This window comes from Lepidochelys kempii, chromosome 1 (assembly GCF_965140285.1).
Source record: "Lepidochelys kempii isolate rLepKem1 chromosome 1, rLepKem1.hap1, whole genome shotgun sequence".
NCBI classification, from domain to species: domain Eukaryota; kingdom Metazoa; phylum Chordata; order Testudines; family Cheloniidae; genus Lepidochelys; species Lepidochelys kempii.
Window position 1 is genome coordinate 217,306,506 of NC_136380.1, and position 12,807 is coordinate 217,319,312.

The 12,807-nt window shown below is 47.5% G+C and overlaps 1 protein-coding gene across 4 annotated transcripts in view; it reads right to left on the reverse strand.

Moving 5' to 3' along the window:
• The window catches only part of LOC140898919 (uncharacterized), a 77,651-nt gene that overhangs the window by 47,668 nt on the left and 17,176 nt on the right, over positions 1-12,807 (reverse strand). For 2 of the 4 annotated variants that reach the window (XM_073313516.2, XM_073313507.2), the window contains exon 2: positions 8,169-8,309. The exons of 1 other annotated variant lie outside the window; for it this stretch is intronic. The gene's annotated coding sequence lies outside the window, so the exon portion shown is untranslated. Of the gene's footprint in view, positions 1-802; positions 886-8,168; positions 8,310-12,807 lie in introns of those variants that run through there. One more of the 4 variants, XM_078849026.1, reaches the window with a different exon arrangement.

Below are 12,807 nucleotides of genomic sequence, written 5' to 3' on the forward strand. Positions count from 1 at the left end.
CTGTCTGTTTTGGATATGGAAACTCACATCCTTTTGTTCCCAAATCACAGCCTCCAGCCACTGAATCTAATCAGAATCTGTTAGCTATACAGGGCATTTGCTACACAGCTGAACAAGTCTGATGCAGTCCTTCAGAAGAAACTGGACACACACATGCATACAGTAACCAGTTCATTATAGTAATCACTGCAAGACTTATGGAAACTGCAATTCTCACAGCTCTGGCATTAATGTTCAAGTGCATCGACACAGTAAATGTAGGAAATTCAGTATAAGCACACATCTTAAAAATGGCTTGTGACTATTGGTATCTACCGGTTTGTGTGATTTGATGTTTCTGCTTCTTCTCCAGTGAAGTATCATAACTTTTTTCTCCTCACCTCCCCCCATTCCTGTCAGGCAATATATAAAACCAGTGCTACAGTGCTGGCTGACTGGTACCTTTCTATCCTGAGGCCTATTACTCTGTCCAGTGCTTCTGCTCCTGGAGTAACAGCTTTGTGAAGATTGAGCCCATGTGGGAAGAGCTGAGCTGCCAGGACAAGGTGATCACTGTGCACTAGCTCCTGAACAAAGAAGGGTACGGGGAGGCCACCAGTGCACATTTCTGCTATGTGGTAAGTGTTGGGTGTTTGCTCTGCTTCCCTAAAAGCCTTTGCTGACTACTGGTCAAATCTGTAAACTGGGCAGAGATCAGAGATTTGCCAAAGGGCTCTTTCTGGGATCTGCCCAGCAAAACTCCAAACTGAATAATCGCCAGTTGATAAACTCATCTCCCAGAGGGTGGGAAGCAGAGACTCACCACTGAGTGGACTGTCCTTCAGTCCATGAAGCTGCACAACTGGCAGGCAGGAGAGTCCTAAATCAGAATAGTAAGGGGTGCCTCAGTCCTTCCCAGCAGTCCATCACCAGAGCTCTGAGAAGGTGTCCAGAACTGTGACACTCGGGAATGAAAGAGCAGAGTGAATGACATTGGCATTATTGCAAAGCTGTGTGTAACACCTGCTCACACCAAGGTTTTGTCTACACTACAAGCTAGGGTTGTGATTCCCAGCTGAGGATACACCACTGGGTTCAGGCGGGTTTGTAATCTGCACAGCTAGCTCATGTTGATGCTCACAGCTGCCCATGCTGCTGTGGCTACACCGCTATTTTCAGTGCACGAGCTCAAAGAGAGCTAGCCCCAGTATGTCTGCACAAGCTGGGAATCACACTCCCAACTCCAAGTGTAGACACACCCTGAGTGGCTCCAAATTCACCCCTCAGTTACAAACTGAGATGCCACAGTGAGGATTTTAGGATTATAGAAACTTTCCTATCTCCCTGACCTAGGCTACTGTCCCTTAGCTCCCATCTTGAAAAATATTTCTATGCCCAGGTGATGGCGAAAGATGCGATTGTTAGGAATGGCCAACAGCAAGTCAGCATCAGTGGAGGTAAGTGCTGTTCTTGGTGAGAATTAGCTGGGCAGGATTCTTAAGAGTCACTTTTCCCTTAGATCTCATCACCTGGAGTCAGGATTTTCTGACAAAAAGGGCCCAATTCTGCCCTCAGTTAGATGGGAGTATCACCCACCCATTGGTTTGACTATAAATGGGGACATAACTGAGACCCAAGATGGCTACATCTAGACCAGTTCAGGTTCCCTTGGCTCCTCTAATCACTACTTCCTTTCCTCCCCTGGTTCCTAATGGCAGGTTCGTGCTCTTGGTCCCAGTCAGCAAGGAGCTGGCTCCTGTTGCCAGAATGCTATTCTACACGGTGCACTCTGCTGGGGAACTGGTGGTGGATAGCATCAGATTCCAGACTGAGAAGTGCTTCAGGAACAAAGCGAGTGCTCTGCTCTCTCTCCCCTTAGAAGGGGAGTGAGTGCAACTATGTCTACTTGCACCCTGCACTCAGGCTGGTCTTCAGGGACTCAGAAGGCAGATACCATGGGGAGGCAGTCCTCGTGAAGACTGAGGAAGTGAGAGCAGGGAGACAAGTTGGCTATATGAGAAGCAGAGGATGTGTGGAAGGCATGGTGAAGGGATGGAGAAATGAACATGAAGCCTTTGCAGGACCTTTGTGGCCGTGTCTGGCCCTGGAGCAGAAACTCTGGGAGATTCAGTTTGATGGAGGGGCCCAGGTTCTGCAGGGAGTAGAATGAGGACCCTGTCCACCTTGACACAGGACCAATGCGCTCACAGAACTCTCGGCATAGCCCCTCTGACATCTCTGCTCAATTCCAGCTCCACCTACAGTTCTCCGGGAAGCTGGGGCTCGCAGTCTCCAACATCAGCATCCACCTGAATGCCACTGCCAACTCCCACTGTGCCCTGCAGGCTATGGCTCAGAGCGTCTCACTCCTGAGGCCTGAGCGAGAGCTGTCTGCTGAGACCGTAAGCCCCCTTCACCCAGTCTTTAGCCACTTTACCAAGCGATCTCAACTGTTGTACCTCCTCCATGTGGGAAGGGCAGAAACGGGGCAAAGTTTATCACAAGATAATTGTCTAGGGGTTAGGGTCACCTCAGCAATGTGACCCTGACGGGCCCAAGGAAGAAGACTTGGATCCAAATCTAGTTGAAAACACCCCACAAGGGGAGACATGAGAATGGTCTATAAATTAGAGATAGGACTGAGCCACAAAGCACAGATCAAGGCCTGAACTTCCATAGGGATCAGGGGTGTTTGGATGAGAGTTTTCTCTACTAGAGAGTTGCCTCTACTAGAACTATGGAAAGAGATGATCCAGTGGAGGACCAGATAACTTATTCTTAGACAATGAGGCCAGAAGACACTGTACTGGGATTAACCTTCATTAGAGAAGGTTTAGAGTAAATTTTTGGATACACTTTGTAGAGAGCTGAGGCTGGGACACCCATCTCTCAGGGATGGCCTAGGGATAACTATATCCAGTCCTGCCCCATCCCAGCAGAATGAACCCGCTACAGATCCCTCTCCACCTGCAGGATTCGCTTTGTTTCCCCTCCCACAGGTGTACAAACTGTTTCCCTTGAAAGAGTCTCATGGCTACCACTTCAATGGGCTCAACCTGGAGGACGACAGCAAAGAGCCATGTGTGGTGGCTGATAAGATTTTTTCACAACAGCTTGTATTATGTGCCTGTAAACTCTGACTCAGGCCCAGATGCCTATGAAGTTGTCAGGGTAAGTGCCAGCAGACCTCTCCTAAATCTGCCCACCATGGAAACATCTCAGGTGGGGGGGTTCCCAGGGTTGGGAAAGGGATCCCAAGTCTCACCTGTGCACCTCTGCACAAACACTTCTCTTGCTAATGGGGTTAGAGTTAATCCCCGGAACAAGCACCATACTTATCAATAGAACAACACTTCTCTAACCTAGGCAAAGCCAGGAGCAGACTCACGTCAAGATCTGGAGCAGGGGTTATACAGACTTCCTTGCCCCTGGCACAGCATACAGCAATACAGCCCGCACCACATGCCCGGCTAGACACAGACTTTCTGCTCCACACCAGTTCACTCCCCTCCCACCTTTGGGTCAGTCCAACTGTCTATGCACTCTGCTGCTGGCATGCAGTGTGAGTTCAGAATGGTGAGTCCTGATTCATGATCTCAGGTGTTCTTTCAGCTACAGCCTGGGCATTTATGACAGTCCCCTTTTGCAAGCAGCTGGCTCTCCCCCAAACAGCTCCCTCTCTGCTTAGCTCAGGGATCCTGCTTTTTTTTGTCTTCTCTGACTTTTCCCAGGCTAGTCCCTATTCCCGCCTCCATCTGCTCACTTGCTCAAACCCTCCCAGAGTTAATTCTGTCCTTGTTTTGGAGTGGCACACCCTACCCCCCTAGCCAATTAGGTATGTGCAGAATAGCAGGCAGGGAGTAAAAGGGGGAAGGAGAAGGAGGAGGAGCTCTCTCACCAGTTCCATACCCACCACAATGTAAACACACTTGTTCCCAAGTAGCGGGCATGCCCCATGACTTGGCCACCCTCAGCATTGCTGTGTCACTTGGGTAGGGGGATCCCCCTATTTGCCCTTTGAGAACTTTGGGGTGCTTCTGCCTTGTTGCTCTTTTCCCTCTCCCATCCCTGCCCCAGGGTCAGACTTTGGTGCCTCTTGCCCAGACCTTGGTGCTTCTTCCCTGGGTCCCTTGCCCTCCTCACTCTGCTCTTCCCCTGTCTGGACCAGGGTTGGGTGCTTCTAGTGGGGATTCTCCCAATGGGATCCACCCCATTCGTGGGAGCCCAGGTACCCCCTCTGGCCCCAGCTACATGGGCTACGATTTCCTCCCCTCCCCCAAGCTGTCTGGTGGCTTGGGCTCAAAGCAGCAAGGCCTCACCATGCTCCGGTGGACCTTCTCCAGTCTATCCACAGACTCTACTTGGATCTTGTATACCAGCCATTTGGGGTGTGGGATCCCACAGACAGTGTACAGTTTGGGGCCCCAGGCTGAATCCAGTTTGGAACACCTCTGCTGCTTGAGTAGGACCCAACTCCCCTGCAATAATGGCCCAGCACCAGCATGTCTTTCATAGTTCTCTCTGTCCACCTTGGTTGTGGTCCATATCAGTGAAACAGCCTGCCTTCCCAGAGGCACTGGAGATGCTCATGGATGCATTCTGGGACTTCGGACCCTAGTTCTCTAGGGTCCCTGGTCAGATGCCCAGGGTCATGTCTGTTGGCAGCCAGTCAACGCCTGCCAAACATCAAGAAGTAGGGGATGTACTTCATGGAGTTGTGCACCATGGTGTTATACATGTAGATCAGGTCTGGCAGATAAGACAGCCAATCTCAAAAGGTTCTCAGTCCCACTGGCAGCATCTGGTTGGCTTGCTCACAGAGACCATTGCTTTGTGGGTGGTAGGCTGTCACTCTTAGCCTGTGGCTGCTATATGGAAAGCATAGTTTTTGAACATCTGTCACTCGAAGGGCATGTATTGGTCCATGAGCATATTGGTGTGGTAGCTATAGGACTGGACAAAGTAGTGCAGAAGACTTCTGTGGTTATTCTGGCTGTAATCTCCCCAAGGGGCATGGTGACCAGGAATTTAGTGCAATGAACCACCATGGTCAGGATGCACCGTTCAGGCTTGGCTTCACCTTCATGGTGTCCAATGCTACCAACTCCAAGGGTGCACTGGTCTCTGTTGGATGGAGGAGGGCTCTGTCCCCTAACCGTAGGTTTCATCTGCTGGGCAGAGAAAGCAGTTGTCACACCACCCCTGCATGGCTTGGGCCATCCCCACCCAACAGAACCTCCTGTGTATGTTCATCTTGGTCTCTTGGGGGCCAAACTGGCCTGAAGCCTCATGGGAGGCTTGGAGCGCCATCTCAACTGTTGTCTGGGACAGCACCATCTGGGGGATTTTTTCATAAGACACACCTGGGTAATTAAAGGGGGCTGGATGGGAAGAAATAGGCAGACAAACCTGGACATGTTGCTCTTGCTGACTCAAATGAGAGGAAGTGACATACCTGATTTTTCTTTTGGAAGAACATGGGGCTAATGGTTCTTACTAACTCTTGGCTACGGAAGCCAGATGTGTGCCAGAGTCATAATATCCAAGCACCCCTCTCGATTATGATGTTGCTGGAGGACCAGATTCCCGAGGTAATGGAGGGGGTGGGGGGAAGGGAGAAGGGGGATGAGAGGAGATATAATTATTAATAAATCTGGCTCTGATATTGTGTGGGGATGGGGATGTGAGGGGAAATGATTATTCCCCTCTATTCGGCACTGGTAAGGCCACATTTGGAGCATTGCATCCAGTTTTGGGCCCCCCATTACAGAAGGGATGTGGACAAATTGGAGAGAGTCCAGCAGAGGGCAACGAAAATGATCAGGGGACTGGGACACATGACTTATGAGGAGAAGCTGAGGGAACTTGGCTTGTTTAGTCTGCAGAAGAGAAGAGTGAGGGGGGATTTGATAGCAGCCTTCAACTACCTGAAGGGGGGTTCCAAAGAGGATGGAGTTAGGCTGTTCTCAGTGGTGGCAGATGAGAGAAAAAGGACTAATGATCTCAAGTTGCAGTGCGGGAGGTCTAGGTTGGATATTAGGAAACACTAGTTCACTAGGAAGGTGGTGAAGCACTGGAATGGGTTACCTAGGGAGGTGGTGAAATCTCCATCCTTAGAGGTTTTTAAGGTCCGGCTTGACAAAGCCCTGGCTGGGATGATTTAGTTGGTGTTGGTCCTGCTTTGAGCAAGGGGTTGGACCAGATGATCTCCTGAGGTCTCTTCCAACCCTAATCTTCTATGAAAACCTATAAACCTAATCTTCTAATCTGATTCTATGATTCTATGTGGTTTGAGCTAGCAACTCGGTGGGGCAGTGTATGCAGATATCATGGCTAAGTTTCCATGTATTTTTCAGTTTAAGCCACAATACAGAAAATGTTATCGGGCAGTTAACACTAAATGCAGAACAGAATCCCCAGTGTTAACCTGATGGCTTCCCTGCCTCTAACCTGACCCTTATTCTAATATTGAAAGTTTGGGATACAACTCCTGGTGTTTCCATTAGGAACCCCTCCTTCCCTTAGAGTCACCTCACTGTGCCTTGAACAACCTTTAATAGGGAACAGTCCTGGAGTAGATCCTCATCCCAGGGGTTATTCTAACTGTCCCCTGGGTTTGGCTAGTTCCATACACACACAGAGAAGCTCTATATGGGGAACAGTGGCAAACCCCCGTCAGAACTCCTCTCTCCCCTCTAAGAAGACATCCTAAAATGAGCCCCCAGCCCAGTTCTGGTTTCACTGTCTAATGTGGCTTTCCTGCCCCAGAATGCCAGATCCACATTCTCTGAAGAGTCTGATTTGAGCATGCTCGGGGGAGGGCTCTACACCTTAAATAGCATAAAGAAGGTGTAATGATTCTCCTCCCTTCTCCTGAAGCAGAGGCAATGACTGGTGGGGATGCTGCCTCTAGGGTGGAAGGAAAAGCTGTGATCAAGGCTGTTCAGAAACTCTTCCCCGAGACCCGGATTTGGGAGTCTAGTCACCATTGTGTGAGTGCTTCTGCCATTCCTCAGCTCTCCTCATCCCATCTCGACTGCCTGAGCCAGAGCCTGTTGCCACAAGGAAAGCTGTGGAGTGCCTGGCTGTTCTACAATCCTCTCTCTAGACTTACCCCTTTTCAGCTGGGCCAGCATTGTGACATAGCTCAGATGCTTCGCTATTTCTATGGCCTGTGTTCATTACTGGGGTGGGGAGCTGGGGAAATGCCATCCATATTTCCACAGCACATATCATGTATGGTAAGAACTCACTATATACCTGGTTGCAGTGTAGAATCACTAACAGGTAAGTACAGCTTAATAAATCCTCTAAGTCAGAGATTGGAAATGTTTCTCAGGGCATCTAGTTCTCTGGCGGTTCCATGTGGCATACTCCAGCTGATGCAGGAATTCACCTTATTATGTATATACTCCAGCAGAGATGGGTGACATTTCTTTGAGGAATAGGTTGTTTTTGCCAAAAAATGCATTTTGGGTGGCTCTGAAATATTCACGAATTCAGGTCAAATTCAGTAAAGATTTGTATAAATATTCTGACACCCCCCCCTTTTTTTTGTATTGACATGTTTGAACTGAACAATTTTGACATTTCATTTTGAAAATACTGATTTGTATTGACATTTCGTTTAGAAAATGTCACCATTCGTTTCAACATGTTTTTTGATTCATCGAAGAAAAAAAACCAAAAAATATTCTGTTTTGTTTTGAAACATTTCCCAGATTTTTTTTTTAATTTTCGCCACTGGATCAAAATATGTGATTCACTCGGATCTATACTTGAGCTCTGTCCAATCTGAGGCTTAAATGTCTCATACTGTTGGAGCTGTCTTCAGGTTACACAATGAGTGCATTTAATAGAGGCAAAAATAACAGTCATGTATCTCTCATGGATATAACTGTCCAGCCACTCCCATTCCTGTCAAATCCCCAGTCACTACCCAGCACTTGCTCCTACAAATATTTTGCTACTTCATGCCATTTAACCCTGACATAGCCATCCCACAGCATTTGTCCCTGTAGGTACCCAGCCACTCTATGCAATTTTTATCCTGTAAATATCCAGATACTCTACAGCTCCAGAAGCTGTAAATATCCAGCTATTCCACAAAATGTCCCTAGATAGCGATATAGGTTTATCTTGCTCCATGTCATATTCAGCGATCAGCTAGGTGCTCCATGACATCTTACCCTATCAGTGCCCAGCCACTCCCAGGGGTTTCTCTCCTTAGCTGAAGCAGGTCTGTCATTTGGGAATTCTCATTCTTGAAAGGTCAGTGCTGCTGGGTCTCTCTGCCTTTGATGCTCAAGCCCGGTGCTGTTTTATTCAATCTAAGACAGGGGAAGAATTTTTAAACAGTGCCTTTCTGTCCAAACCAGCAGTTACTCCTAAAATCCAGTCCTACGGGAAAGTTGTATAAGCCAATCTACAATAACTCCCTGACTAGGTCACATACTGTAATCATTTCATGAAGACATCTTGGTATTCATAACACTACTACATTTCAGCTCCGAGGCCGTCAGTGCCAAACAGCAAGTACAGGAAAGGCAATGAGTCCAACTGGCTGATCCTTTTATTAATATATTATACCCTGTAAGACTCTGCAAGCTGAGCATTTACAAGAGAATCTTAGATAAACACACCCGTCAGGCAGGGTTCAAACAAGTGACTCGCTCAGAACTTTGGGGAGGCTTGGATCCAGATCTCAACTTTGCATCTTGCTCTTGCAGAAGTTCTAAACAACCAGCTAAACAACCCCACATCAGTGGGAAAATTCAAATCTGGGGTGACTGCGGACCATTAAACTGCAGTTCTTTTTCTGAAATGTGACTGTGGAAACAGCACCTTCCTCAGCAGACCTGCCCCCTGTGTGCTTTTAGAGTCAGAGCTGCTTTCTTAGGGAGGCAAGTTTGTTTTTCCTCCTGTTTACTCTGCAGAGCCATCTCAGCTCAGAGAGAGTGGTGTTTGCACCTCTTGTGCATCAGCAAATTATTCAATAGGTGCTGATCAGTGTCACCTGTGTAAACCCACTGAGGACAATGGGGTTGCACAGGTGTCTGTGAGGGCATCCTTTGTCCTGCTGGATCTCTATTGCAGGCGGTGATGTTTAAGAAGGAAATCTTTTTTTTAGGTAACGTATGGAGCATGCTTTGGTCCAGCATCCCTTTTCAAAATAGGATTGCCCATTAGTTTCCCATTTAGCTAAGATTCCTTGCTTCAACATCTAAGAACCTCCATGTCGAGGGCTATAAATCCAGTACTGCATATGATACCACAGCCAAATGTCTGAATTGCTGGAAAACTTAGAATCTTTGTCTCCACTAAATTTGAGTTATTGTAGTGGATTTATAATACAAAGCCAAATTTAATTGATACTAAATATGCAGAGCTAGACTGTGACCTGGAATGCACTGTATGCAGGAACATGAGGGGGCTAGGAACTTCCCATGCACTCCTGTGTGGGTTACCCAGCCCTGGGTCCAGGTGCACAAGGGTCTGGGGGTAAGGGTGGGAAATGGGCTCAGCTGAGCCAGCATGGGGAATGCCGTAACTTGCTGCTGCTATAAGCCAACAGAAGGGTATCCGAGGCATGGTGCTTCCCAGGGCTCCTCCTAAACTGGATCAGTTCACACATCACCCCTTGCATAGGGCTTTGCCTAAAAGTGCAACCATGTGGCTACACTTTGCAAAAATGAAGTGCAAATGAGGCTAAACTAGAAAGTGTGAAATATATTGCCCATGAGTTTCCCATTTCAACCTTCTCCAAGTAAAGCAGCTGCTGCAATTTCATAGGGGTCCACCATAGCCCTTCCTCCATGTGTGTGGAGGGCCCTGACCCAGCAGTATCTCTGCTGCAGAAAAACAGGAGGGAGGGAAGGAGGTTAGGATTTGGGGACCTATTGTTGAGGATCTGCCCCCTCCTCCCATACTCTAGTGCATGGGGGAAGTTGGCCAGAGGAGGGCAGGGCTGATAGATTCATGACTGCCTTTTTATGCAGTATGAAGGCCTAGCTAGATGCAGAGAACAAGGTGGATGATGGCTGCATAGGGCCTTGATCGTCTGAGATAATTAAGCCCTGCTGATCCACAGTCACCTCTTGCAAAAATTCCTTTAGTTTTCTTCATGTTGTGTTTCCATTTGCAACCACCTCAGTGCCACTGCAAGGGCTGGTGTTTAAAGCATTCAGCATTTTGTGTTTTTCCTTTTGTCTTTGGCATTGTGTCTTCAGATGTCCTTTCCTTGTGAAAGTCTCACCACTGCTCGCCTTCTCTCCTCACACAGACAGTCGTGATCCCCTCACACCATGCCACATTCAGAGCAGAGCTGGACCCAAACAGATTCGTCCCACTCTAGCTATCCCACCAGAACGCAACATTGATGGTGAGATTTAGGGCGGCATCTGTTCCTCAGATACTGAGGCAGGAAGGTGCTTTATCCAGCTACTGCCCTCTTGCCATTTTAAAGCGGTTAAAGCTGAGGGTAGTGGAAAGAGAGCCTGTAGACCGTCACCATGACTCCACTTCAGGAGTTAAGTTCTGCTGTCTAAGTGCATCCAGGAGCTTCTTAAACTGCTGCTCCCCTCAGCTTCCTTCAGGCCTGGCTGTGTGTTTCGTGGGCCGAACTCTGGCAGGAAACATTCAAAATTTTCACTGAAAAAGTATTTCAATGGATTGTCTTTCAAAAAGAGAGAAAACAAATGTACAGGGGTCATTTTGTTTTCCCCTTGAAGTTTGCCTGTGACTACAATGCTGGTGGTACTTGCCACTACATTGCTAAGCCTCCTTAATGCTAATGCATACTAAAAGGAGGCACATTCAACCTGTCAGTCAATTCTATAGCATGAGAGCTATGGTTTACCTGGCTTCTCTCTTCTTGCGTATCTGGAGAAACAATTCCAGATGCCTAAATGAAATCTTCTGAGAAAATCATTGTGAGGAACATACACGTTTATGTTGTATGTTTCAACCTGTGGTATGTTAATATGCACTAGGGAACTTAGTGTGCATCCAACAGGGTCTACAGTGAGCAGCTGGTGTGCAACACGTTAGTGCACTTTAGAATCACATTACTGCACCACGTAGAGCAGCCCTAAGACTACTGCAGAGCTCAAAGTGGTCTGCTGGACATGTCTGAGGTTTTCCCTTCACTGATCGTAGAGATGGTACGCTGTTTATTGCTATTTCACAAGTAGCATTAGAGATAGCATTGAGATCAAGAGTCTCGGTCCAGCCCATTAGATAAATAAAGTTGTGATCTGGGCGTCCCCCCAAGTTCAAGTTTAATCAGGCCTGTCTCTAGTTACTGATATTGCAGATGGCTTCAATACACTGTCTACGCACTCCAAAACAAATAGAAAAGATTCTAGTGACCTGCTCACATGGGTAATGGCTGAAGATGTGCAACTAAAACTGCCTGCTAGAGACCCGTGAAGACTCCTATAGAGATGTGTTCCTCAGGGGCAGCCAGGACCGGCTCTAGGCACCAGCAAAGCATGCATGCGTTTGGGGCATTCCAGCCACCCTTTTTTTTTTTCCGCTTGGGCAGTTGTGCTCTTGGAGCTTGGGACAGCAAATGTTTTGCTTAGGGCAGCAAAAAACCTAGAGCCGGCCCTGGGGGCAGCTGGCTGATAGTATGACTGGCACATATACTTATCATTATAGCTGGATTTTTATGACTTTTGTGTCACCATTTGAACATAGGATTTCTCAAGTGGCTTGAAGCTGCACTCCCAAAGTTCACTTTGGTCATCAAAATGTCTTGCTGGTTCATCTGTTGGGGGAGCCTGGCCCTAAAAGTCAAAACAGGCATACCAATATAAAATGACCTTTACCAGGAACCCGACACCAACAGGGGGAGCAGTCTCTCTCCCTCCACCTCTTCTTTAGGTATCTGGCAACCTCCCACTAGAACTAGATTCTAGTTCATCTCCACTATTGTCAGCAATTAGCACTGCCACAGGAACTAATCAACACAAATAGCTAGATTACAAAGCTGCAACAATACATCCAATTGGGTTCCAGTACAGAGACTACCCATAAATTGAAAGATCTAGGGGAAAAAGAGCTCCTTCCCTATCAAATAATATTGAAAGCTTGGGAAAGCCAGGTAGGCACTAACAACTGGGTGGCAGGTTTTGCTGAAAGGAGAGAAAGAGAGACAGGACATGTGCAGGTCTTCTACAAACCTTGAACCTCTGTGGCTCTCTGCCTTATGCTGGTTTTCTGACAGTTTCCAGATCCACTTTTAGGTCTAATCTTCAAAGCCCTAAATCCATTAGTTTACCTATCTTGGGAACTGTCTCTCCCTCCCTAATACACTGGGGTCCAAAGGGCTATTGAGGCTGCTGGAGCTCAGCATGACATTCTCAAGGCCTGGAGTCATGGCATTCTCCAAGGAGGACCCTCAGTGATGGTGGGACTCCCTAATGATTGGGATGAGCTTAGTTCTTTGTGCAAGCCTCCCCTTAAGAGCAACCGCATACTGTTCTGACTGTATTCCTCATAAAGATGGAAATAATGAAATAACCACTTCAGAAGACAACCATGCAATGAAGAGGAGATGGAGAGTACAGTCTTTTGGAGCAGAATTTGTGCTTTGTAGTTATATGTTCAGTATGTCCTAATAGTTGTCCTTAACAGGTGACAGCCCAAAGCAAGTTTAAGGAGTGTTTCTTATTCAATGCAATACCAGAAGAAATGGTCAGTTAATATGTAAGGTGACACAATGTAAATTCTTTGGCAGCCTGGTCAAAAGCCTGATGGACGCTGGAGTTCCTGTCTACGCAGTCTTGCATGCGCGCTTGCACGCTGTCTCTCCAACAAACTGGC